The sequence below is a fragment of the Myxine glutinosa genome, unplaced genomic scaffold (assembly GCF_964187855.1).
Source record: "Myxine glutinosa unplaced genomic scaffold, kmMyxGlut1.1 SCAFFOLD_735, whole genome shotgun sequence".
Lineage (NCBI taxonomy): Eukaryota > Metazoa > Chordata > Myxini > Myxiniformes > Myxinidae > Myxine > Myxine glutinosa.
In genome coordinates, this window is record NW_027616830.1 from 425 (window position 1) to 25,671 (window position 25,247).

General features: G+C 46.8%; 1 protein-coding gene across 1 annotated transcript in view; it reads left to right on the forward strand.

Moving 5' to 3' along the window:
- Window positions 1-2,193: 2,193 nt before the first annotated feature.
- LOC144889086 (ubiquitin carboxyl-terminal hydrolase 53-like) overlaps window positions 2,194-25,247 on the forward strand; it is a gene marked incomplete at its 3' end in the record, with an annotated part of 156,213 nt that continues 133,159 nt past the window's right edge. Inside the window, exon 1 of the mRNA XM_078768946.1 lies at window positions 2,194-2,257. The remainder of the gene's footprint in view (window positions 2,258-25,247) is intronic.

Consider the following 25,247-nt stretch of genomic DNA (forward strand, 5'->3'; position numbering starts at 1 on the left):
AGGTCCCGCTTGAGCGTCCACGCTCCGGTTCAGTGGCGAAAACCCGGTCGTCAATGCTGGTTGGTATCGCCCACGAGCGTGCCGACTCTCACTCGCCGCTGGTTGTTCGTGCCAAGAAAATGAATGGTCGATCCTCTCTCCCTCCTCTCTCAACTTCTCGGGTCGTGCTCCCTCACTCATCTGCCACAAAAAGGCTTGCGCTCGCGGCTTATATTGCGCGTGGTGCGATCAAGCCGCCAACTCCGATGACATGCCTACCGGTTGGCTCACCTCGGCGCTGGTTGGTCGGCAAGGGCTCTCTGGCTCCACCTTTGATGACGAGATGGTGCACGCCCGTGCTCTGGCGGCTCCTTCCCCCTTCTCTCCGTTCTTGGCCTCGTGCGTAATGGAGTTTGGGGTGAAGAAAACAGCCCAATGCAACGGCGACGAACGCCAACGAAAACAGCCCAACTGTTACTGGCACTTTGAAGAGATGATTGGGGAACTGAAAGGGACCTATCTTATTTGATTGATGCAACGTAGAGTCAACTATTGGAAACACAGCCTTACCTGGAACACATAATAATGACATAACTATAGAGAGGTCCTGAGTGTCCTACGTGTTGTACATGGACTAACTAAGGTGCAATCTTTAATTAACAGCCAATTAAGGGGACATGTACACAGGGGTCATTTATATGGGAATTTACTACGAAATTTACATGTGAAGGTTCTAAAAACCGTAACAATATGTTTGTTTGTTTTCTATACATTGTCGAGGCCCATGGAAGAGCTCGTACATTGAACGGATCAGTTCATATCACAGGACAAAAAGGAACAGTAGACAGGGAAACACCAACAGTAGAGTTGAAGGCCAAGATAGATGTAGACTTGGTAAACAATGGGAGTGGGGAGGAATGAGGGGCAGGAGAGGATATGTGGGGTGGACAAGATGGATACAGAAGGAGACTCTCAGGAGGGATATTGGAAGGAGGGGGAGGTAGGTTAACGAGGGTAGAAAAGATCATGGTTTTGGATTGGGGACAATCTGAGATGGTGGTGAACAGCTGCCTTGAAGACCTGGAGGGAAGAGTGAGATTGAAGAGGATGTGGATGTTGGTTCCATATGTGGGGAAAAAGAGGAAGAAATGAGATGAGGTGAGCAATGATCATTGAAATTCTTTTTGCATAAATTATTATTTTTGAAATTATTCAAATAAATTATTATTTAATTTTCAATTATTCAATTTTGAAATTTTTGAAATTATTATTATTATTTAATTATTTTAAAAATAAATTATAATTGAATTTATTTTTGCATAATTCAGCATATAATTTTTTTGGGGATGTTAAGTCGAGGCTCGTGTAAGAGCTAACAACTAGAACAGGTTCAGAAGTTTCAGTTACACCAGATTGATGGGGGGTTGATGGTGGACCATCGTGTGAGTCCTGGAGAAACCTGGGTGCTCAGGTGTGGTGTGCCAAGAAAGGACTTCGCACGACGAAGATCGTCTGTTTCTCCGAAGTAGACCGCTTTACCCAATCCGAAGATCCCAAATCGATCCTGAACTTCCAATTTCAACAACAGGCACGATGGTTGTTTTTACATCTGCATCTGTGAAATGGACGTTTTTAGATCCGTTAAAAAGAAAAAGGTCTTCCCTTTGGATGGTGATGGTGGTTTGTTTGATATTTCAAAAAAATTTCATCGTTTGAAAAACTGCGTTTTTAAAGGGAAACTATCACGGATATGTAGTTATTTACTTCACGCTGGGATTTCTTCGTTCAGTTGAGCTTTTCTCAGTGGGGAAGCAGGACGTGAGGACGTGTGCGTCATTTGAAAATACATGACGTCATTGTTCTAGCGATGGTCGTGAGACAACGTGATCTCGCGAGATTTGGTTGCTTTCTCGCGAGAGCTAGTGGAGGCGCGGACAGCCCTGCGCCAGACGGTGCGGAGGTTCCTTGATTGCTTTACAGCTTTTCTGCGGCTGTGTGTAGCTCAGTTGGGAAATAGAACCTGAAGCTGTGCGTTCGGTCCAGTGATGGTGACGTTGTTTTACGTTTGTGTTGGTGCTGCGAAGTGAGAACGAGTTTTATTTTTGTTATTTTGCGTTATCCTGCGCTGACGTTACGAGCTCCTCCTCTTCTCTCACTGCTGGTAAGTGAGCGCCAGCGGGACTGGAGGCGATGCGGATATGGAGCTGACTGGTTGACATCTGTGTGGCTGGGGTCGGCCTGCTGGGGTCGACTCGGTGATGGCAAGGTCAGGGCAAAGGTCGGGCTTGCCTGTGGCGTTTGTGGGCCGTTTTGGGGGTGGCAGGTTTGTGGTAGCCAGATAAGCTAGGCGTTCCTCGTAGTAGTAGTAGTACTAGTAGTAGTAACAGTAGTAAGAGGTAGTAGTAATAGGTAGTAGTAGTAGTAGTAGTAGTAGTAGTAGTAGTAGTAGTAGTAGTAGTATTAGTAATGGGACTGTTCTGTGAAGCCCTGACTTGGATTTGGAAGGCTTGTAACTCGGATACACTGCGGCGTTTTCGGACACGTGACACATTTGGGAAAACTTTGTTTTCTTAGCAAGCGGGAAGTTAACACAAGGGATGGGCGAGCTGTTTGAATTCGAGAAATGGTCTTTCAACGCCCACCTCCACCCCAGCCCTTTCTCCCACCCCAGCCCTTTCTCCCACCCCAGCCCTTTCTCCCACCCCAGCCCTTTCTCCCACCCCAGCCCTTTCTCCCACCCCAGCCCTTTCTCCCACCCCAGCCCTTTCTCCCACCCCAGCCCTTTCTCCCACCCCAGCCCTTTCTCCCACCCCAGCCCTTTCTCCCACCCCAGCCCTTTCTCCCACCCCAGCCCTTTCTCCCACCCCAGCCCTTTCTCCCACCCCAGCCCTTTCTCCCACCCCAGCCCTTTCTCCCACCCCAGCCCTTTCTCCCACCCCAGCCCTTTCTCCCACCCCAGCCCTTTCTCCCACCCCAGTCCTTTCTCCCACCCCAGTCCTTTCTCCCACCCCAGTCCTTTCTCCCACCCCAGTCCTTTCTCCCACCCCAGTCCTTTCTCCCACCCCAGTCCTTTCTCCCACCGCAGTCCTTTCTCCCACCGCAGTCCTTTCTCCCACCGCAGTCCTTTCTCCCACCGCAGTCCTTTCTCCCACCGCAGTCCTTTCTCCCACCGCAGTCCTTTCTCCCACCGCAGTCCTTTCTCCCACCGCAGTCCTTTCTCCCACCTCAGTCCTTTCTCCCACCGCAGTCCTTTCTCCCACCGCAGTCCTTTCTCCCACCTCAGTCCTTTCTCCCACCGCAGTCCTTTCTCCCACCGCAGTCCTTTCTCCCACCGCAGTCCTTTCTCCCACCCCAGTCCTTTCTCCCACCCCAGTCCTTTCCCCCACCCCAGTCCTTTCCCCCACCCCAGTCCTTTCCCCCACCCCAGTCCTTTCTCCCACCCCAGTCCTTTCTCCCACCCCAGTCCTTTCTCCCACCCCAGTCCTTTCTCCCACCGCAGTCCTTTCTCCCACCGCAGTCCTTTCTCCCACCGCAGTCCTTTCTCCCACCGCAGTCCTTTCTCCCACCGCAGTCCTTTCTCCCACCGCAGTCCTTTCTCCCACCGCAGTCCTTTCTCCCACCGCAGTCCTTTCTCCCACCGCAGTCCTTTCTCCCACCGCAGTCCTTTCTCCCACCGCAGTCCTTTCTCCCACCGCAGTCCTTTCTCCCACCGCAGTCCTTTCTCCCACCGCAGTCCTTTCTCCCACCGCAGTCCTTTCTCCCACCGCAGTCCTTTCTCCCACCGCAGTCCTTTCTCCCACCGCAGTCCTTTCTCCCACCGCAGTCCTTTCTCCCACCGCAGTCCTTTCTCCCACCGCAGTCCTTTCTCCCACCGCAGTCCTTTCTCCCACCGCAGTCCTTTCTCCCACCGCAGTCCTTTCTCCCACCGCAGTCCTTTCTCCCACCGCAGTCCTTTCTCCCACCGCAGTCCTTTCTCCCACCGCAGTCCTTTCTCCCACCGCAGTCCTTTCTCCCACCGCAGTCCTTTCTCCCACCGCAGTCCTTTCTCCCACCGCAGTCCTTTCTCCCACCGCAGTCCTTTCTCCCACCGCAGTCCTTTCTCCCACCGCAGTCCTTTCTCCCACCGCAGTCCTTTCTCCCACCCACCCTCCCACCCCAGTCCTTTCTCCCACCCACCCTCCCCCCCAGTCCTTTCTCCCACCCACCCTCCCCACCCCAGTCCTTTCTCCCACCCACCCTCCCCCCCAGTCCTTTCTCCCACCCACCCTCCCCCCCCCCAGTCCTTTCTCCCACCCACCCTCCCACCCCAGTCCTTTTCCCACCCACCCTCCCACCCCAGTCCTTTTCCCACCCACCCTCCCACCCCAGTCCTTTTCCCACCCACCCTCCCACCCCAGTCCTTTTCCCACCCACCCTCCCACCCCAGTCCTTTTCCCACCCACCCTCCCACCCCAGTCCTTTTCCCACCCACCCTCCCACCCCAGTCCTTTTCCCACCCACCCTCCCACCCCAGTCCTTTTCCCACCCACCCTCCCACCCCAGTCCTTTTCCCACCCACCCTCCCACCCCCCCACCCCAGTCCTTTCTCTTCTCCCCTCCCACTCTATTCCTTTCTCTCCCGCCCCAGTCCTTTCTCTCCTCCTCTCCCACTCTATTCCTTTCTCTCCCGCCCCAGTCCTTTCTCTCCTCCCCAGCCCTTTCTCTCCTCCCCTCCCAATCTATTCCTTTCTCTCTTCCCCCCCCCCCCCCCCCCCCACCCACCCACCCTATACCTTCCTATCCACCACTCCTGCCCTACTACTTTCTCTCCCTTCTCCTCTCTGACGCTAGTCCCCCCCCCCTCCACCCCCCCTCCACCCCCCCTCCCCCATCTAGCAAAGCACGGAAAGACCAGAAAGGACTACGCGTTTTAAACAATCTGTGATAATTCCTGTGCCAAAATATACTCAAATCACGTGTTTCAATGATTATTATTGCCCATCGCCTTGAAATCTATTGTCAGGAAATAATTTAAGCACCTCGTGTACATATACATATTTCTACAGTATCCATTCTCAACATCTGTGAAGAGGTGAAAGAAGACTGATGCCACTGAACAAGTAGCAGGACATGTACCAATGCATTTTGGAATACGATGATAGCCAGAGGCTTTTCCTCTACATGTACCTCATGGCATTGCTTCCATAATTATTGTGTACTGTATTGTAATTGAAGCCTGGTATGGGCTTAAAGGTTAAGGTGGCTGGCTTAAAATCCTAGGGTCTTGAGTTTGAGCTCCTGTCATGCCATTGATTAACACCAGGTCAGTTGACTCAGCCTGTCATCCTTCCTAAGTCAGCAAAACGAGTACCAGCTTGCTGGGAAGAATGCGCCATTTGATTACCCTGCATCGAAGTGGTGACCCATCCAAAATTGGGTCCACGAGCCCCGGAAACTGCTTTGGCAGCCCCATGCATCTGAAGATGCAAAAGGAGTGGTGGTCGTCGTTGTATAGTAATTGGGAATTATAGAGAGAGGATTTGACTTGATAGGGAATCCTCATTTGGCATCTAGCTTTGTAGGCCATTTTTGGGATGTGGTCACCCAGTACAAGATCTTTAGCGATCGTTTTTCGAAAGGTCGATCACAAAGTGATTGGAGGTTGTACAAGTTCATCTTTGGACCAAACCATTTCATGTAAATAGAGGGGGGGGGGATATAATTTTAGATATATATATAGTACGGGCATGCCCTAGTTTTTCCAATGACGAAACGGACACACATTGTGGAGTAACGTTTGTGCTCGTTGGTTCGCACCTGCTCTTGATGTTTTCCATGCCAGCAGAACAGAATGACTCGTTGCTGTGATGCAAAGCTCTAATGAGCAAAGTGGCATGTCGGAGAGGATTGTTTAGCAATGCCGACTGAAGAATGTACCAGGCGTGGTACTGGGTTCGTGATCGTGGTTTTGTGTAGAATGAGAAGACAGTGTCTTGTGGTGACTGTGTGAAGTGTAGTTAGCAACTGAGAGAAGTAATTGGGTCTCTGTATATGGTGTCTTGTATTTACTGTGTCGGGTGAGGGAATTAGGTGTTGAAGTTATTGAAGATTGTATAGTTGAGGAGGGGTGGGGGGAGGGGAGCTGAGGATCTGGTCACATGACAGGGGCACAGCAGATCCTCCACTCAGCAGATCTAAGCCCGGCTACGCTGTTACGCCATCGGTCTTGTTACCCTCACCAGAGGAGAGGGTATTGCAGTTGAGTCCGTTGTTTGTAGGTTTGTCTGTTTGTCCTCACAGATTATAAATGATTTTCTCTGCAACCGTTGGTCCGATTCACAGGAAATTTTCATCATCGGCGCAACTCCAACCTGAAGAATTTTAAAATGATCATTATGATGTCATCGGTCAGGTGACATCAGACAGGTGCTATCTTGGAAACACCGAAAAACTTTGCATATCTCCGAAAGCGCTGCATACAAAAAATTGAGACATGGCTCATTGTAAAGAACTCTCCATGGGGAATAAAATATGTTAATGATGATGTCGTCATAGGTGCCTCCATTATGACGTCATAATTCGACAAGTACAAAACTTCATCTGATCATGATGAAATTTATTGAGCGTCATCTAGGGATAAATTGGTGCAGAAAAAAAAAAAATGTCATTGGTCACTTGGTTCGGCCGCCATATTTGTTTTAACACGGCCTCAAAATCCGCTAAAAACATGTCCTATAATCTCTGATTCTGCAATCTCTGATTGCTCTTGTTATTACACTGTCATTAACTTTCTACACCCTAGAGTTTGTACACAACAACTTGTGGGTGACTTGAATTGTGGTGAGATAGAGATTGGCTGCGGTCTTGCACTGCTACAGGTCTAGCATCAAGCGGACATTGGTTGCTCACTGCTCAGCCAAACGATACGATCTGATCTGCCCCATGTTTGCTTTGGTGTGTCACTCGCTCAGCGCAGAGACTTAAATCGCACAGTAACACGATGTTGGGTGTGGGATCTGACTGGGAATCTCTGTGGTGGGTGGATGACGTGGTTGCTACTCGACTCGCCAAAATATAGGAAAGGTTTCCAGTTTGCCTTTTGGGCTCATTCAGCAAAGAAAAAGAAATCCAAACGTTACATTATTGTGACCTCCTACGCTGTTGAGACATGTATAACAATTTTTTATGATGATTGTTTTGTTTTTTTTAACAGACTTGGTAGTGTAATTAGACTAGTTATACCGTCTGCTCTGAGTCTGGGAGGTCGTACCAAAGACGTAAAGATGGTATGTGCTGCTTCCATGCTTGACACTCAGCATTTATGGTACATTGAAATCAATTATTTAAAAAACAATTGTTAACAAATTTTTTTTTTTTTTAAGTTCTAGCATTTCAGAGTGGCAGGAGGAAGCAAATTCTCCACGTAAATGCATGTCATGTAGTGCCACTCCCGTTGTGGTCAGCTGTTACGAGTCATAACTAGAACGGCACTCGATAGCGCACATACCTCCGCCAGGCTGAACTGTTTGTCTTGTATCCCACTGGTAGACTGGATCTGGATTCAGACCTGAACCAAAATCTAATCTGCTTGTTCTCTTCACCTAACAAACCCATCCACCAAGTTTTGTCATAATCCGTCCACAATGTTTTGAGATATCGTACTGTATAGCATTTTAGGCCCTAACACTCAATGGTGAAGAATCACTTAAAAAATAAATACAATTCTCGTTTTGGATCTTCACCAGAATCGAATCCATTCGTCCTTGTCACACACTCAACCTGTCCACCAATTTTCATCCAAATCTGTCCATAATTTTTGAGATATCGTGCTATATATGGGTTTTTGCCCAATCACCGGATTCGATTCCGCAACAAGATTGAATCGATTCTTCTTTGTCAAAACCCAAACATGGTACCAAGATTCTCAGGATTGAGAATCCTGCAATATATCATTTTTGACCAATCTCTCAATGGTGAAGAATCACCAAAAAAATTATCGGATCCGATCCGGATCTTCACCAAAATCTAATATTTTCGCTCCTGTCACACACCCAACATTTCCACCAAATTTCGTCCGAATCTGTCCACAACTCTTTGAGATGTCCTGTTCACAGACAGACACAAACAGACCCTGTGAAAACATAATCTCCGACCACCCTCGATGTTGGAGGTAATGAAATGCGATAATTCTCCGGATGAAAACTACAGATGTCATCAAACAACAAACAACAACGGGCATTTTAAGGCCATTTTCCCTGCTGGAGCGGGGGTTAGCCTTGCGGTCCCCATGACCATCCTCATCAGATGCATCGAAGTAGGGAATTCATCATGCTATAATGTCACTGTTTGTGTGGTTGTTTGACTTGCATGCACTCTCGAGCTGCTGCACAGAATGACATGAAAACTGGTGGTTGTACTAGTGGGGTGCACGGCAAGGTTCTACGAGGTAAATAAATCAATAGTCCTTGGGATTCTGGGTGGGGGAGGATTCTGTTGTCTGATTACTCAGCTTTCACAAAAACTGCGGGGCTCTCCGTATCGGCATGCATGCCTGAAAATGCACAGTACTTTGTATTTGAACTAATGAAAATGTTAGCTATTTTAATAGTACAGTGCTTGAAGGGAGATTGTTCAGGTGTACAATGTATGAGGACAGGGGCTGCTTATAATACTGCTTGCAAAGGTAACTGTAAGCTTTTGATTTATTTTCAAACATCCTGCAAAGATGCATGGAACAGAAGTGGAAACGTGGCTCCACTGGTATTACTTTTGGTGTGATTGATGATGACTTGTCAGGTGGGAATAAAAACAGTCGTGGGAGAATAGAAATAATACTTTTGAAATGTTATTTATTTATATATAATATTAGCAGAGTACCCATCCTATGGGCTATTATGATCCAGGCATGCAACACGTTCTTCTGATGCATACCTTTATTTGGGTGGTGTATAGGCAACTGACAGCTCGCTCACGAAAATAAAAATAGCCTGGCCAATCAGCGCAGGCACATGATGCTTGCTCGATCCCTGCGTCACTTGATCTGTACGTGCTATGGGGGTCTGCCCCACCTCCCCAGAACCAACACGCGTTACGCCTAGGTCCCCCGTCGGTGAAGTGATGCGAGTTGACAAAGTGGAAGACGCAAGGTGGCCATCTTGGATTTTAACATGGCGACCCAATTTTCAATAGCGTTCTCCCTTATGCGTAGATACACCCACACACCAGATTCGAAGTTAGTAGTTCGTTTATTTTTCAAGATATTTCACTCACAAGGTTCAGACATATAAATGGTGGTGGCCATCTTGGATTTTGACGTGGCGACCCAATTTTCAATAGCGTTCTTCCCTATGTCTAGATACACCCACACACCAGATTAGAAGTTGGTACTTCGCTTATTTTTCAAGATATTCCGCTCACAAGGTTCAGACATACATGGCGGTGGCCATCTTGGATTTTGACATGGCGACCCAATTTTCAATAGCGTTCTTCATTATGCGTAGATACACCCACACACCAGATCAGACGTTAGTAGTTCGTTTATTTTTCAAGATATTTTGCTCACAAGGTCCAGACATATATTTGGTGGCGGCCATCTTGGATTTTGACGTGGCGACCCAATTTTCAATAGCGTTCTTCCTTATGCCTAGATACACCCACACACCAGATTAGAAGTTGGTACTTCGCTTATTTTTCAAGATATTCTGCTCACAAGGTTCAGACATACATGGCGGTGGCCATCTTGGATTTTGACGTGGCGACCCAATTTTCAATAGCGTTATTCCTTACTAGGACGTGCCCGTACGTGGGTGCCCGTTCCGTGGCCAACAAAAAAAAAAAAAAAAAATTTCCAAATTTAAATCAAGTGTACCTCCCTGTCTTTGCTAGCCATGACATTCGATGCCATTGACCATTGCCACTCCTACGCCACGGTGAGGCGACAGGGTAGGATTTGTAGGAGACCTGAAAGTGCAGTGTCAGTATGTATTCCATGTTCGAATTGTATTAGTTTTAAAATAGTTAAAAAAAAAAAAGGTTTGCAAAGCATATCAGCAAATTGAAACAGAATTGAAACAGAGCAGAATTCGTTAGTATTATTATATTACTACAAATTATTACAAATTATTACATTACAAATTTTATTCGTTAATGTTAATTCCCTGCCATCACCCTCTGCCATCACCCTCTGCCATCACCCTCTGCCATCACCCTTCCATCACCCTGCCATCACCCTCCCATCACCCTGCCATCACCCTGCCATCACCCTGCCCCATCACCCTGCCCCATCACCCTCCCATCTCCCCCCCATCACCCTCCCATCACCCTGCCATCTCCCTCCCACCACCCTCTGCCACCACCCTCTGCCACCACCCTCTGCCATCACCCTCTGCCATCACCCTCTGCCATCACCCTCTGCCATCACTCTCTGCAATCACCCTCTGCCATCACCCTCTGCCATCACCGTCCCATCACCCAGCCATCACCCTCCCATCACCCTGCCATCACCCTGCCCCATCACCCTGCCCCATCACCCTCCCATCTCCCCCCCATCACCCTCCCATCACTCTCCCATCACCCTCTGCCATCACCCTCTGCCATCACCCTCCCATCACCCTGCCATCACCCTCCCATCACCCTGCCATCACCCTCCCATCACCCTGCCCCATCACCCTCCCATCTCCCTCCCAAACAAAGAATAATAAAAATTGTCTACATGTACATTGTACACACCTTTATGTCGTTAGCACCACTTCATAAGGCACCACGTACGGGCTTCTTCTTTGTTTCCTCGTCCTGGGCAAGAATGCGGAGGCTGCTGGAACTGCCAACCCTACAGGTCGCCACGTAGAACTGGCAATGGCTGAAGAAGTCTCTTGGGCAGAAGATCCCAACATGGTGTAGCGACTGCCAAAATAAGTTGTGCATGTATTTTGATGAAATCTTTTCGTAACAATTTTTCTTCAATCAATAAATAAATAATAAGAATTGTCCACATGTACACACCTGTATGTCGTTAGCAGCTCTTCATAAACAACATTGCTGAGGAAACGGCACTTCTCCAGGAGATCCTCACATGGTGTACAACTGGCAAAAGAAGTTGTGCACTTATTTTGATATCTTTTCGTAACAATTTTTCTTCAAGCAATAAATAAATAATAAGAATTGTCCACATGTACACACCTGTATGTCGTTAGCAGCTCTTCATAAACAACATTGCTGAGGAAACGGCACTTCTCCAGGAGATCCTCACATGGTGTACAACTGGCAAAAGAAGTTGTGCACTTATTTTGATGAAATCTTTTCGTAACAATTTTGTCTTCAATCAATAAATAAATAATAAGAATTGTCCACATGTACACACCTGTATGTCGTTAGCAGCTCTTCATAAACAACATTGCTGAGGAAACGGCACTTCTCCAGGAGATCCTAACATGGTGTACGACTGGCAAAAGAAGTTGTGCACTTTTTTTGATGAATTCGTTTCGAAACAATTTTTCTTCAAAGAATAAATAATAATAAAAACTTGTCTACATGTACATTGTACACACCGTTATCTCGTTAGCACCTCTTCATAAACAACGTTGCTGAGGAAACGGCGCTTCTTCTTTGTTTCCTCGTCCAGGGCAAGAATGCGGAGGCTGCTGGATCTGCCAACCCTACTGGCCGCCACGTAGAACTGACCATGGCTGAAGAAGTCTCGTGTGCAGAAGATCCCAACATGGTGTAGCGACTGTCCTTGGGATTTATTCACAGTCATGGCAAAGCAGGGTCGTACCGGAAACTGCCGACGCCGCAGAGTGAACGGGAACATGTTGTCAGATGGACTCAAGGTTATGCGTGGAATGAGCAATGTGCGTCCAGAATTGACACCCATCACAGATTGTGCAACCAACAGATTTGGAAGGATCTGAAGTATGATGTACCTTGAGCCATTGCAGTGCCCGCTTTGCTGGTCGAAGTTTCGCAGCAGCATGATTACCATACCCACCTTGAGAGAGATTCGATGTGGCGGCATACCAGATGGACAGAGGGTGTTCAGGAACTCAGGCGGATACAAATGATCACCCTCAGATTCCGCTGTATCGACGCTACAGCAAACATGTTCCTCCCCTGGAAATATGGTCGTCATGTAGGCATTTACCTGATCGACTTCGGAATTGGTCGGACATAGTATAACATGCTCGCATAGCCACTTGGGGTTGCTAATGTTGTTATGCAAGTCTTCGTACACCCAAGTGACAATATCCTGAAGTTTTTCACCTGGAAGAATGAGCGGTTCCCTGAGCTCAATAGCAAATTCACCCTCTTCTGGATTGACAGGAATCTTCCCTTCACCCAGATCCAGCAGGAATTTTGCAAATTCAGATTCGTCCTGTTGTTCTCCAGCACCCTGCATGATCCTCATGTTTACTCTGAGACGAAGTATCTGCACTTTTCTCCACAGGTATGAGCTCTTGAAGCACCTTCCAACTATGTCAATACGGCTACCGTGTGGCACAACAGTAAGGATCTGCCTCCAGTCACCACTGAAAACCATTGCGATGCCGCCAAATGGGTCCTCTGAGCCCCGAAGCCACTGGAATGTTCGATCTGCTGCCTCCAATGCGCGACGATCCATCATTGAAACTTCATCCACCACCATTAGATTAGTCATGCGTATGAGTGCTGCAGTGGTGTCATTTTCACTGATGTTGCAAGTGGACTCATCAGTGAGAATGAGAGGACACTTGGTCCTACTATGGAAGGTGGCCCCTTTAGGCAGCAGCGTAGCTGCAATACCACTTGCAGCAGTTGCAAGAGCCACTTTGCCCATTGCTCGCACTTTGTTGAGTATATGAGACAATGTGAATGTTTTCCCAGTCCCACCACTTGCATCAACTGCAAGCATGCAGCCATGTCCGTGTTCCACACTCCGCATCACTGTATCGACAACAACGCGCTGCTCGTCATTAAGAAGGCACTCTGTTTGAGCGATGTGAGCCTCAAGTTCTCCTATATTGTGCACTGTTTCGTGCTCGATGACGCGCGGAATGCGAGACTGGAAATGAACTGGTTCAGGCTCAGGAAGGCCAAAGGTCTTACTGAGCGAAAAGCCGTGGCACTCAACTTTGTTCCTCAGCTCTTGGAGCACTGCACTCACAATGCGTCCATTTGGTTCATTCACACCTGCTGCACGCATGAAGTCCTCGCACAGCACATACTTGTGCCTTTCCCAGAACTGCACGTGGTTGCCTCTGAGAACGAATATGAGCATGTTGGCAAATACTTCGCGGACTGCAGGGCCAAATGCAATATTTGCAGCCTCTTCCATAACAGAATCCACCTCCAGGTCATTGTCAACGATGCCATATGCAATGCAGGCTGCCAGATAGGTCTCCATGACCCTACCACCAACACGACGGAGATCCTGAAAGCATGTGGGGCCAGGCACGCGGTACAGTAGCATGCGGAGATAGTACAACTCGGCAGTATGTGAGTTGACGGGAATAATGGGGAGCCGCCCAACCGTATCAGCCTTACGGTTATCCTGGAAACTCAGCCTTCTCTTCCGCAATTGAAACCTTTTCCTCAAGTAGGTGAAGTGTTGGAATACATCTGGATATAGAACATGACGCATGTGTGGATGGAGATTCATGGCTTCGAAAAAGGCGGTGAGGGTTGTTGCAGGGGGTCCTGACTCTGCCAAGTTCTGTACGGCACCTTCGTCATTGAACGTGATCACCTGCTCATCCTGTAGATGGAGTGCCAGCATCTCGACTGGTGGGTACTTGCGTTGAATGGGGAAATCGTATATGCGCCAGTATCCCTCAGATGCGGTGATGTAACGCCCTAGTTCGTAGCGTGCCACTTCATCATGTCGTAATGCCTCTCGCATCCTCTCATGAGGCTCAAGTCTGACCAGGCACTGGTCCGGGCCCTTTTCAAGGTATTTGTACAGGTACTTGACACAGGTGACAGCACAGACGATCTCAAGGTTGATGTGAGCATCGTACCTGAGGACAATATATGGATTGTAAGGCACAACCCATGCATTGTTAACTAATACGTTAGCACCGCCTCGTATTGTCTTCATGATGGGATCACCAGGTGCAGCTTCTGCCCGTCTTCTGTACAGGGGATAGGAGTCATCAGAGAAGCTTGTCGTTTGTCGTAGGGCTTTGGGATAGTCCTTTGTGCACTTCCGGTCTGCCATGCAAGGGCTCAAGATGTTCCATTCCCCACATGGGCCGTGAATCATGTGTGATGTCACAATACGGTGTAGTTCCGGATTTGTGAGTCTGTCAGGAATCTCAGCAGAGACCACGCGATCGACATCTGCTGGTGTTCTGGGCTTGTCGCGAGGTACCACGGTCAGGAGCATGTGTATATGGGGAAGGTGACGCTTTTGCGTTTCCTTCACCATCACGTAAGCGTCCACATGCCCCAAGATGTCATGCTTGAGGATGTCTGCGAGGAGTGCTTCCACCTTCATATGAAACACCCGGGCGATGATATCAGGTCTTGCATTGGGTGGCTGACCCTCAAAAACCGATTCTTTAATTTCTGGCCACTTTGGGTTGCAGGTGAATGTTAGGAAAAAGTCTGGCTTTCCCTTGACTCGGACTAAAGCCATTGCATCCTGAAACTCTTTGGCATACCAACGTGGCGACCCATAAATAGACGGTGGCAGAATGGTGAGGCGTCCAGGTAGCACCTCAGCATCACTGTTCAACGCATCAACGATGATCTTATACTTTTCTGCCTTAATTGACTTCTGGTTGCAGCGAATCCAAGTGAGACGGTGTGACTCAATTTTTGCCATCATGTCGCATACGTACTGCTGTGTCAACCTTCCACCACGAAGCAGTAGATTGAAGTGATGAGTAGGATCACGTACTTGTAGATGGTAGCGGTAGAAAGTTGTTGGCGTTGTCCCTGCCAACTCAGTGTGGTACCCCTGAGAGCCGCAGGGTAGCAGAAGTATGTATGATAGTGGGTCATACGCTGGATGCATGGCGTCTATTGTCTGTAAACCTCCTCCTCTGAGGTGAACAGCGACTGCCAGCCTTCCAAACTGCTCAGTTGTCATTGCCCCTGGAGCAATGACAGCCACATCGCTGTCTGGGGAGGGAAGGTTGACGGTACCATGATGAAGGTCTCGGCGCCGCGTGCGACCTGTTAACACAATATTCAGTTCATTGGCGCTATCATTATGAACCACATACTCAATGGCTGATTTGAATTGCTGGACGTATGGGTTGCACTCATGAATGGCCTGTTGTGCTCTTAGCAAAAACTGCTCATTCAGGCCACTGTTCGAGGTGTGGGCACGACGATAATCCAGCTCATGGGCTGGATCGTGAAAGTAGATCTGAGCAAAGCGTGGGGTACAACCCAGATCGGCAAGAGGAGCACCAATGTAATGGTAAACCTTACCTTGTATGCGCACTCCAGGATTGAAGCCAGGCATACGTATCTCTCGGACACCGATACTTGCCATTGCCAGCGCGTTGTTGTACTGTTTCGCGTGCTTCACAAAGGCCTGGTTAAGGAAAAGGTTTTTAATAGCATCTGGAGGATGTGATGGAATTGAACCGGGTTTTGGATTCGTAGGATCATGCATAAGATCGACCTTGCCGTGGTTGCAGCAAAATCCTCTTCTCTCCTCATTCCACACCAAAGCAGCACAATGCGAGCATTTAGTGCATTGAAATATTGAGGTCCTGCTCAGCGCGTGCCTGTACTCACCATGAAGTACCTCTCGGAAGAAATCGGTATCATCGTATCGAGCAAGGTTGCGATTGTCATGGCGAGCCTGCTCTAGTCTCACACGGTGTACAGCCTGATGGCGCAGGGCATCCCTTACTTGCCGGTCTTCTCGCTGGTGAGGGATTTCTTCTGCACGACGCCTTGTCTCGCGTCCAGTGTTGTCTGCCAAGCGAGCAGTCCGTACCTCATCCGTTTCTTCTGCACGACGACTTGTTATGCGTCGAGTGTTGTCTGCCACGCGAGCAGTCCGTTCTTCATCCGTTTCTTCTGCACGACGACTTGTTATGCGTCGAGTGTTGTCTGCCACGCGAGCAGTCCGTTCTTCATCCGTTTCTTCTGCACGACGACTTGTTATGCGTCGAGTGTCGTCTGCCACGCGAGCAGTCCGTTCTTCATCCGTTTCTTCTGCACGACGACTTGTTATGCGTCGAGTGTTGTCTGCCACGCGAGCAGTCCGTTCTTCATCCGTTTCTTCTGCACGACGACTTGTTATGCGTCGAGTGTCGTCTGCCACGCGAGCAGTCCGTTCTTCATCCGTTTCTTCTGCACGACGACTTGTTATGCGTCTAGTGTCGTCTGCCACGCGAGCAGTCCGTTCTTCATCCGTTTCTTCTGCACGACGACTTGTTATGCGTCGAGTGTTGTCTGCCACGCGAGCAGTCCGTTCTTCATCCGTTTCTTCTGCACGACGACTTGTTATGCGTCGAGTGTTGTCTGCCACGCGAGCAGTCCGTTCTTCATCCGTTTCTTCTGCACGACGACTTGTCACGCGCGTAACGTCGCGTGTCAGGCGAGCAGCACGTTCTTCGTCAGATTCCATTGCGCGTGCACGCCGTGCAGCTTCGTTCCTTCGTTCTCGTAAACGACGACTCGATTGGGGCATTGTATAATAGATAATAGAACAGATAATAGAATAGAATAGATAGATAGAATAGATAGATATAACAATAAGACAGTGGGAAGATACAATCGAGACAGTAAGTCGGCACTTTCGTAAGGCCGGAAGTGAAGGCCTCACTGTCCGGAAGTTCGCATGTCGCAGTTACGATTATTCGCCATTTAGTGTTAATAATGCCCAATTATTCAATTAGCGCCAACGTATTTTGGCTGTTTGCAATTTAAGCGCAAGGAATCAATCAATTCAATGAAAAAAATGAAAAGGAAAAACACGCAACAACGTGTTCCGTGATTGGCTACGGGAAGTGAGGTCTTTGGCTGATGGGTGATTGGCTGCCGGAGGAAGGTCGTATATCGCAGTTACGATGAATCGCAAATTCGTTTTTATTAGTTTTAAAACATAGTTTAACGCCAACATAGCGCCAACATAGTTTGCAAACGTGAAATAAATGAATACGCTCTCAAATGTGCCATCCGAGGCAGAGTGTGTCCGCCACGTTCGGCACACGCGATAGCTCGCTGCTCTCTGATTGGTTGAATCGTTTTTTGGACATAGCTCGGTAAGTAATTGTCCGATTAATATGAAACCTTGAAAAGGCACATCCTCGGGTCCCCAGCAATATACCTGGCAAGTTTAAAGTATATCGGACCCGTGGTTGTCGAGAAACAGCGGTCACAGACAAACAAACGTACAAACGTACAAACAAACACACAGAGATTACTGGAATTATAGATAGATGCGTAGATACACCCACACACCAGACTAGACGTTAGTAGTTCATTTATTTTTCAAGATATTTCGCTCACAAGGTTCAGACATATATATGGTGGTGGCCATCTTGGATTTTGACGTGGCGACCCAATTTTCAATAGCGTTCTTCCTTATGCCGAGATACACCCACACACCGGATTAGAAGTTGGTACTTCGCTTATTTTTCAACATATTCCGCTCACAAGGTTCAGACATACATGGCGGTGGCCATCTTGGATTTTGACGTGGCGACCCAATTTTCAATAGCGTTCTTCCTTATGCCTAGATACACCCACACACCAGATTAGACGTTGGTACTTCGCTTATTTTTCAAGATATTCCGCTCGCAAGGTTCGGATATACATGGCATCAGACATACATGGCGGTGGCCATCTTGGATTTTGACGTGGGTTGCACCCACACACCAAATTAGAATTCGGTCCTTCGCTTACGCACGCACGCCCACACGCACACACGCACACACGCACGGACGGACACACGGACAGAGGGGAAAACCATTGTCCCCCTTTCGCTCCGCGGTGTGACCGGGGACAATAAAAGCCTGGGTACTACACTAGTGTAGCAGGCTGGTCGTCATTGTCTCTCTCCCTGTCTCTCTGCTCTTAATGGTTGAGCTGGTCTTGCCTGGCGTCTGCTCATCTGTACGGCTGCCCAGTGGTTCTTGCCCATGTGCTGCACAGGCTTTTGCCATTTGTGTTGTGGAGAGCCTAGCGACTCGGTGAATTCAATAATTACCCTCGCCTGAGGAGAGGGTGTTGCATTTGAGTCCGTTTGTCTGTTTGTCCGCACAGAATAAATATGATTTTCTCTGCAACCGTTGGTCCGATTGACAGGAAATTTTCACCATATCTGCAACTCCACCTATATAATTTTTTAAATAATTATGACGTCATAGGTCACGTGGTTCGGCCGCCATCTTGGAAAAACCAAAAACCTTTGCACCTATATCTACGAAAGCGCTGCATAGAAATAATTGAGACATGGCTCATTGTAAAGAAATCTCCATGTGGAATAACATCTGTTAATGATGTCATAGGTGCCTCCATTATGACGTCGTAATTCGACAAGTACAAAACTTTATCCGATCAAGATGCAATTTACTGAGCATAATCTAGGGATAAATTGGTGGAGAAAAAAATAATAGTCATCGGTCACGTGGTTCGGCCGCCATATTTGTTTTAACACAGCTTTAAAAAAACTGAAAACATTCTGGTGAGGGTCTGCCAACTCTGATTGCTCTTTCTTGTTGTAGTTAAAATGGGAGGAGATGGAACAAATAAGGTACTCTTCTATATATTATACAAGTTTGTACATGTGATCTAAGAGCCCCTGGGTGTCGTAAGGATGGGAGGCTCTTGTCTACCTAACTTAAGCTCTCAGACACACCGCAGGAGAAAGACCGACAGGATTGAGGGAGGGGAAAATGGTCAAACACTTAACAAGTAATCATTCAATAACTATTTACAATGGAGTAAAATAAATCATATAAAAAAACTAAGTCACGATCTCACTCCAGTCACTATCAGACGGGGAAAGGAACAAAACTGGGTGACTTATCTTTGGTGGTCGTGGAGACATTGAAGGAGAGATGGTGGTGAGCAGGGAGACAGGGAAGCAGGAGAGAAGGTAGGTGATGAATATGCAGCAGGCAGACAAACAGGCACAGGATGACCCCTTCAAAGCTCTCCTCTGAGCACAACGCTCTACTTTAGTTCCAATCCTCCTCAGACCTCTCAATTTCTCTGGAACCCCCAGGGTGCTCTAATCTCTTCAGATCTCCCCTCTGAACTTTTCCTGTTCCTCTGAGCACTGAACCGAGCGCTCCAGGCTCCTCAATCTTCTCCCCAGGCAACGCTCCACCCCCTTCCTCCTCAGAACTCCACGATCTCTCACGCCACTCAGCTCCTCCCCCATGCTCTCTTGACAACCCTCCACACCTTCATGAGACGATCATAGCTCTGCCCGCCTCTTTCTTAGCATGGCAGAGCCCCACCACAATGTGTATTGCTCTGCTTTTCAACTTCTCTTGCCACCCAGTTCACCCAGTGGATGGTTACAGGAGGTTTGTACGCTTATTTAATGAACTTGATTGCTATCTATTACAAGCACCATCCTCCGTATTGTTACGGGGTCCTCCCCTATCCCCTGGTCTCGGTAAACCTCCGAACCCCGAGAGGGTCCCCGGCAGAAAGATATGTTATCCTTGGTTGAAATTAATCAATAATGAAACCCTCAATGAAACCATCAAATCAATAATGAAACCACACCAAGGGTTATGAACAAACAATAATATATTATAAATCACACCGGAATCACGACACAAATAATAATAGCAATTCACCCTACAATCCCTATCTGAAGATGGTACCACCTTATCTAGTCCTTTACCCAAACTCACGGCACTCCCCCAATGTCTCTGTACCCCTCCAAGGCGAAGTCGATTCGCTCCAGCGATCGTTGGATCAATGTCCGATCAAAATTAATTGAGGCGTGGACGATCGAAGCAACCCAGAGGTCACGTGGTCCAACACCCAGCAATAGCGGTGGAATGGAAACCTCCCAAAGACGCGCTCCGATGTACACGTTTGCGGTTCAATCAGCGAGTCTCCTTGTAATCCTCCCAAAAGCTTCGTTCTGGCACAGCTGTCCCCGGCAACCCACCGGGGAATAATGCCCGGCCGACGCGACAAAAACCTTTTCACTGAAGGTAGCGCACGTGGCGAAATGGCGGACGGCTTTCACTCGAGCCGGGGCTTTGAGGCAAGGATACTCCGGAACCTCAATGCAGATACCCGACTACCCAGGCTCCACAGCACTCCGGCGATATCACCTATCACACGAACTTCCTTTCAAGGACGCAAAGTTCACTCGCACTGTACGCTCGACCGCTCGGTCCGGAGCTTTCACAAAAACGTCCTTTTTACGATCTCCTCATGCCTCTTCTTCCTCGCTCCCTCCCTTCCGGTGCACTATCCGATTTCCGGCCACATTTTACCAGGAGCGCTTTTAAACCTTTTAACCACAATAACCCTTTCCCTTAAGCCGCAATAAGCATAATATCTAGAACCAACAATGATAACAATAACAATCATTATTAGGGCCGAATCCATAACAGTATGGTTCACGTTCAAACAGACGATCCTTAAGCTGACGTGTCCCTACTTACTACATCGAGATTGGCTACCTACTCGCACATGGACTATACTACTCTTTTCAGTTCTGTCTGTCCTAAGGTAAACTCTAACCTCCCCTCCTGCACAAATGTAACAAATATATATGTAGTATGTACATGCAGTCGAACCTCGACATTTGGGGTCCCAACATTCATGGACCCTCCATATTTGCAGTTCATAGCATGTGTCCTGCTTTTACATTTGTGTTTCACTTATTCCTGGTTAAATTTTTTTTATTATTATTATTTCTTTTTTTTGACACATCAGGATTGGTCTCCTACAGTGCCTTCAGACATTATTCACACCCCTTGACTTTTTCACATTTTGTTGTCACAGCCTGAATTTAAAATGGATTACATTGAACTTTTTGTCACTGATCTACACATAACACCCCATAATGTCAGAGTGGAATTTTATTTTAGAAATCTTACCAAAATAATAAAAATGAAAGACAAATATCTACTTTACATAAGTATTCAACCCCCTGAGTCAGTACTACGTATAAGCTCTTTTTAGCAGCGAATACATTCATCACCTTTGCACATCTGGATTTGGAGAGTTTCTCCCATTCTTCCATGTGGAACAGCAATCTTCAAGTCTTTCCAGTTTCCACAGATTCTCAATGGGATTAAAGTCTGGGTTTTGCCTGGGCCACTCAAGGACTTTCACGTTCTTATTCTGAAGCCATTCCCCAGTGTTGCTTTGGCTGTATGGTTGGGGTCACTGGCCTGTTGGATCGTAATTTGTCACTGCAGTATAAGGTATTTTGCACTCTAAAGCAGGTTCTTAAGGATTTGCCTGTATTTGGCTCCATTCATTGTTCCCTCTATCTTTACAAGTTTCCCAGCCCCTGCCACTGAAAAGCATCCCCACAGCATGATGCTGCCACCACCATGCTTCACAGAAGGAATGGTGTTAGATGGGTGATCTGTGCTCTGTTTCCGCCAGATGTAGCGTTTTGCATTCAGGCCAAAGAGTTCATTTTTTGTCATCAGACTACAGAATCTTTTGCCCCATGCTCTGAGTCGTTCACCGGCCTTTTTGGCAAACTCTAGGCATGCTGTCATGTGCCTTTTCTCAGGAATGGCTTCTGCCTGCCCACTCACATAAAGCCTACATTTGTGAAGTGCTGCAGAGGTCCTTCTGGTCAGTTCTCCCATCTCAGCCAAGGAACTCTGTAGTTTTGTCAGTGGTCGTTGGGTTATTGGTCACCTCACTGACCAAGGTCCTTGCCCAGTTGCTTAGTTTGGTCAGATGGCCAGCTCTAGGAAGAGTCTAGGTAGTTCTATATTCTTTCCATTTCCTAATGATGGAGCTCACTGTGCTCTTGGTAACTTTCAACAGTCTAGAAATTTACAGTCCAGCAGCAACCCCCTCCTGGTGAAACTGCCTAAACCAAGAACCACTGCTCACTTCCACTAATTTTTGGTTCACGAGTTATCAAGTGACCACTATATTCGTTATGTGTGTGCGTCTGTCTGTGTCTGTGTGTCTGTCTGTCCGCAGCATAACTACCCGATGATATCATCCGATCTTGATGAAACTTGGGTGGGAGGTTGATATCATGATCTAGTTGTGTCCTGCCTTGCGTGGGCGTATTGCGCCCATTGTGGGCATAGCCACGCCCAAAAAAGATGTCTTTTTAGAGGGTAATCAAGTTCAAGCTACATCTTCTCCGAGGGGTTTGGTGGAATCTGACAGGTTTCAATGTTTGGTTTGGCCACTGTCATGTGTCTAGCCCTACGGAGCTCGATTTTTCATGTGTATATATATATATATATATATATATATATATATATATATATATATATATATATATATATATATTCCATTTCATTTTTCACGTTTCACATTCGAATTTTTGGTATTGTGTAGCGAACTAACCTCATAACTGATTATACATTATTTTCTATCTCATTTCAAGGTCAGTAACCTTAGTTTTGACATTTCCGGGCCTGTTTCGGTGATAGTCCGTCCTTTGTCATTGAATACCGCTCGCTCATGAACCATCGTCGTCTCCTGACTTATTATTATTTTTCCTGCCTGTGGAACCACCTTTCATACTCTCTTTAATCTCATTCTTCTCTCCCAGGCCCGGTTGCTTGAAGCTATTGGATAAATGTAATTATAATTCAATTCACTTGGATAAATGCAATTCACCGGATATGTGATTTATCCACAGGATAAGCTTATCCGGGCTTCTGGCAACTGGGGCCAGGCCTTTCAAGACAACTGTTTACCACTATCTCCAATCATCCCCCATCCAAAATCATGATCTTTTCTGCACCTGTTAAACCACTCACAACCCACAGTTTCACCTCAGAAATTGCTGCACAACCTGTTAGCAACAAGTGTAGCCTGCCACGCTGACACATTGCCTCTGCCCTGCTTATCAACAATGAGGAGGTTTGCAGTCAGGAACATTAAATTTAACTAAAGAAGCACACTAACACTATGACATGAATATACACAGGTTGAGACTCAATCTGTGCCTTGTTCCTTGTCAAGTTAGGAGGTTGAACCTGTGTATATTAACGACTTAGATTGGTCACAAATAAACAATTTGCAGTATGTTGTCCTAATGAGGCCATAATGAGGGTGAAATCTAGATCGACATCGCTGCCTTTGTTTGTCTGTGACCATAGAGCTTTAATCTCAGTCTGCAAAGACTTGAGTACCACATGGATGCCTCCTAGTTTGGAGGTGATGTGTTGGTATAATTTATGCACATGATGTCAGCGTCATGTCATAGGGTTAAAAAAAACCCCCGTGTCATGTACAAGTACAGATTAATCGGTTTATCCCTCAGCCGCAGCTGAATCAACATCCGTGTCAGATTCTATAAAAGAAATCACTGCATATATCGAAGAAAAAGTTATCATAGGGTTAGTTAAATATATATATGTACACACATACATACATACACACATACATACATACATACATACATACATACGTATACACATACGGTATGCAAATACACATCCATACATGTACATCCACATATACAGTCACGTGAAAAAGTAAGTACACCCCATGTAAAGTTTTGACTTTTTCAACATATTTCAACATACAGCTATTTGATCTTAATTTCAACAATATTGATAGATAAAGGTGATATAATATACCAAATATCATGAAACATTTACATTTTGTAGTCCATTGTATAATTTAAATAAACATAAATGCAAATTTCGCATGTGGAAAAAGTAAATACACCCCTACATTTATCACTACTTCAAATACCTAAAATTAGAATCAGGTGCACCAGCTCAGGTGCAAATGATTAGAACATCGTTAGAGAGGATCTTGGAGGAACCTGGACCTTATTTAAACCTCAGACATTTAGTTTGGTTTGCCCTTTGTTGTTGAAGTGTGCGGCGTCACCACACCTAGATGAAAAGAGCTCTCTGAGGCCTTCAGAAAGAAGGTTATAGATGCCTACGAGTCTGGGAAGGGATTTAAAAAGATCTCCAAACAATTAGAAATCAATCATTCGACTGTCGGGAAGACCATCTACAAGTGGAGAAGATTCCAAACAACTGCCAACTTGTTCAGGCCATGCCGCCCCAGCAAGTTCAGCCCGAGAGCAGACCGCAAGATTCTGAAAGTCTCTAAGAACCCCAGAATGTCATCACGGGACCTACAGGTAGCTCTTGCCACTGTTGATGTCAAAGTGCACGAGTCTACCATTAGAAAGAGGCTGCACAAATTTGATCTACATGGGAGGTGTGCCAGGAGGAAACCTTTGCTGTCCAGAAAAAACATCAGGTCAAGACTAAAGCTTGCCAATGAACACCGAGGCAAAGACCAGCACTTCTGGAATAATGTGCTCTGGACAGATGAGTCAAAGGTAGAGCTATTTGGCCACAGTACCAGAAGACGTGTTTGGCGAAAACCAAAAGACAGCATTTGACCACAAGAACCTGATACCAACTGTAAAGTTGGTATCTTTGTCTTGGTGTCTTTTTGCAATTGTTGTTTTCATGTATTGTTATGCATTATGTTTTCCACTCTGTCAAAGCGCCTTTGGGCTTCTGGAAAAGCGCTATACAAAATAAATGAATTATTATTATTATTATTAAAGCATGGTGGTGGAAATATTATGGTTTGGGGCAGCTTTGCTCCATCAGGGCTTGGGCAGCTCACCATCATAGAATCCACTATGAATTCTTCATTGTACCAGAGGGTGCTTGAGGATAATGTGAGGCCATCTGTCGGAAAGTTGAAGCTCAACCGAAGGTGGACCTTGCAACATGACAATGACCCTAAACATACCAATAAATCCACCAAGGAATGGCTGAAAAGAAAGAAATGGAGGGTTCTGGAATGGCCAAGTCAAAGCCCGGATCTAAATCCCATCGAGATGTTGTGGGGGGATTTGAAACGAGTCGTGCATGCAAGAAACACCTCAAACATCGCACAGCTGAAAGAATTCTGCACGGAGGAGTGGGCAAAAATTTGTCCCAGTCGATGTCAGAGACTGGTAGACAGTTATAAGAAACGCCTACTTGAGGGTGTTTCTGCCAAAGGGGGCAATACCACCTATTAGAGCCAAGGGTGTACTTACTTTTTCCACATGCGAAATGTGCATTTATGTTTATTTAAATTATACAATGGACTACAAAATGTAAATGTTTCATGATATTTGTTATATTATATCACCTTTATCTATCAATATTGTTGAAATGAAGATCAAA